The sequence below is a fragment of the Austrofundulus limnaeus genome, unplaced genomic scaffold (genome assembly GCF_001266775.1).
Source record: "Austrofundulus limnaeus strain Quisiro unplaced genomic scaffold, Austrofundulus_limnaeus-1.0 Scaffold91, whole genome shotgun sequence".
Taxonomy (NCBI): Eukaryota; Metazoa; Chordata; class Actinopteri; order Cyprinodontiformes; family Rivulidae; genus Austrofundulus; species Austrofundulus limnaeus.
Genome location: NW_013952493.1, coordinates 1,642,400 through 1,646,119, shown reverse-complemented (window position 1 = coordinate 1,646,119; position 3,720 = coordinate 1,642,400).

Genomic DNA, 3,720 nt, shown 5'->3' with positions numbered 1-3,720 from the left:
CCACACCATCACACACAAACACAAATCCCTTCTCTCTCTTTTGATGTGTACACTAAATACACACAACTATTTCTGAATAAGTGCATGATTGCTGTCTTTTTGTTTACGTTAGATAAACCGTCTCTGTGTGAACCGRCTGAATGTCGCACGTTCCCATTTTCTGAAACAGTTGAGTTGTTGCTCAAAATGAACATAAAACAGAATGTGATGATTTGCAAGTCTCATAAATTCATATTTTACTCATAATGGAACATAGCCAACACACCAAATGTTTAAACAAACTTTTTTTTTATCAGCTAATAACGTTAAACGTGGACTGGGTTYATAAAAAAGGCTATTTAGAGAGGCTGAATCTCTCAGAAGTAAATATGAGAAGAGGTTTAAATTGCGTCTAAAAATTGCTGAACTCTTTCAGACTATTGTTTTTCAATGGACTTTGAGTACCAGATCATCTACAGTTTATAACCCCAGTTAAAGATCGTAATAACCTGGAGAAAGCTCTGTGAGCAAAGGACAAGGTAGAAAATCAATACTGGATGTTCGTGATCGTTGAGCTTTCGGGCAGTACGGCATTAAAATCAGGTTTGATTCTGTTATGAACATGGCTCAGGAACACTTCCACAAATCATTGTCTGTAAACACAGTTAGCTGTGGCTTCTGCAAATGCAGATTAAAGCAGACATATCCTGATTTTAAATCMTTTTTTCGCATTTAAATCTTTCAGTTGGGGTCTATATAAATTGGCACTACAATGCTTGGGTCTGAATTCCTCCTTATTGTCTTTCACCCCTTTTCAGAATTATGACTCAGTTCAACTCATTTTGAAACTGTTCCTTTAAATCCAAATGAGGCATTTCACACCCTGCCCCCACCCCCCAGCTGCAAGAGCCGTTGATTCTGGTTTGTTTACAACCATAGCAGTGCAACAATGTTTTATTCATAATTTACAATTTAATTAAAAGATGTCAACAACAGAAGACGCGTCCATCCAGCCTTTACATGTTGGAGCCAGAGTCAGAAGAGAGAGAAGATGATTAAATTTGTAGCTGCTAAGTCCAGACCTTACTTCTGTTGCAAATACAGTGATGTAATCGTTCAGAAAACATAATTGGAAATAAAGAAACTGAACGAGTGGGAAAATGTGAACCAAACAAAATATAAAGATACTGTATCTACACCGGAGACTAAAYTGAACTTTTCTGCTCTCCTAGAGACTCCAAATACACAACAAAATGTACTTAATGGTGAAAAAAGTGCGTTATATGTCCCCTTTAAAACACTTTCGCACAAGAAAAAGCCATTTGAGAACACAATCCAGAAACAATGCCATCTTCTCTGGACCAAAGCTCTTTGGAAAATAGTTTAAATTCTTTTAAAAAAAACATGGATGCCATTTCCTCAATACTAGAGAAGAAAAAGACCATCCRTCCTGTTATCAGCAACATGAGCAGTTCAAAAGCCTCTCTGATGGTATGGTGATGCATAAGTGTCTATGGCGATATTTCTTAACCTATTTTCCTCAAAGCTCCTCTTTCTTACTTCTAAGCCAAGCTGAGCCCTCCCAATCCCTCAAAGATGTGTTCAAACGTAATCTTTTTATAAAAAAAAAAAATAAAATAATTGAATAATTACAAACTTTTATATGTAAAAATAAAAAAAGAAATGGTGTTATGCTGAGTTTTAATTATTCAAACAATAAGTTGATATTTTTACAATATCACAACAGTCAATCTCAAAATGACCTTACCTTTCTTTTTTTGTTGCAAAAGTTATGTAATTTCTTATTTTAAACACTTAAAATGTTTACTGTGTTTCACTGAGAATAAATTGTTGGGTGATGTAATCTGCAAATCGTTCCATTCTGTTTTATTTACATTTTAAACGGAGTCCTAGCTTTTTCAGAATTGGGGTTGTAAAGTCATCCTTCTGTCAGAAAAGAAAACCCCCGTCTCTTTTAATCTTAACCAAGATGCGTGCGGCGCACACTCCGCTCTGTCTGGCTTCCCCGCGCAGACGTGATAATTATCACCGCCGCACGCAAACCTCGATACTGCAATGACTGAGAGGATGAAGATCTGAAACAGAGATCTTACTCATCACAAGAACTGATGTGACAGCTTTCATTTCAGACCAGCATCAGCTTTGTTTCAATTTGGGTAAAATATGAGCCTAAAAAAAAAAATTGAAGAAAGTTGGTGTAAAACCATAATCAAAGCCGCATCTTTTAACTTTTCCACCCACTTTTAACCAAACTTTGGTGCATAATGTTCTTTCTTTCTTGGCAGTGAGGATGGTGGTGTTTGGAAAAAAGGTATTAAATGAGAGCATTTTGCCTACTTGTTTTTTTTGTTTGTTTTAAGTCTAAATTATGTTATTGACTCAGTGTAAAACTGACTGTGAGCTGATGAACTTTAATGAAGATTTTGAGGACACACACAAAAAAGACCGAGTCAGTCAGAATTGTATTTTCACATTTGTAACATATTTCACGATATCGCATGAGATTGCACAAAATATTTGTAAGATTTGACTAAAAAGGCAATACTTTCAACCCATTCTTCTCACACATTTCACTCTAAGTCTCTGGCATCAAAGGCAGTGGGCAGTGCGCATTCTTTTAAGGAATGTTAGGCCTTTAATTGTATAAGAATTCGCGCAGGTCACCGGGGATGTTTCACATTTTTCACGGCGAGTCAGACAATAATTAACTGTAATCTGGGCCACAGGGTCTGGGAGACGAGATATCAAGTTTCTTTTTGTTGTCATGGTGAGTCAGATTAAATTATGCAACAATCTGTTAAAAAAAAGAGTTCTGTAAAAAGAAAAAAGGAGAAAATAAAACCGAAGCTAAAAGAATACGTGCAGCTGAATTGAAGGGTATTGAATTCCTCTCTTATACCAGACACAAAGTCTGTGAGAACGGTATTATTAACACAATCCATTTCTTGCAACAAAATACAACTTGACATAAAAAAATTAAAATATCTTTCTGCTTTTTATCACAGAAAACACTGACAAAAATCTGTAAATGTATGTTTACCTCCCCAAACACACACAAAAAAAAGTACAATTACACTACTAAAAATGAATATGTGAATGATATTGTCTACAGCTGTAACAGACCTGCTTAAAGTTTGTTTTAACTATGCAAATGAAGGTGAAGCAATAACATTTTGGCCTGTATCTGTGTGAGCAAATGTTTGTTAGCAAAATATTTCACGWATCACTCAGTGGATTGAAATGAAACTTGCAGAAACTAATCGCTGAGTGTACACCTACAACTGATTAGGTTTTGGAGTCAACTCAATTCAAGATGGCTACCACAGCCCAGCTGACCTTAAAAAAACATAAACATGGATTTCACTCAGTCAGTTTTACAGATATTGAGCTGAAATGGTAGAAGCCGAGAGTCAGTCACAACACACACACTGAGTTCTACTTACYGCACCGAATCTTTACCCAAAACTTTACTGTTTGCATCAACTCTGTCTGTTACCAATAACCAAAACCACWGGATGGATTTTAATGAAACTTTCAGCAAATAAAATTAGATGCACATCTATAACTGATCAACTTTTATAGTCAATGAATATCAAGATGGTCCCCCAATTAATCAATATTAGTCAACAAAGAAAAAATGGTTCTAACTTAGTTAGTTGTAAAGATAATGTGCTAGAATTTGGTGTGGCGGCAGAGTCTGATTCACAACACATACTAAAT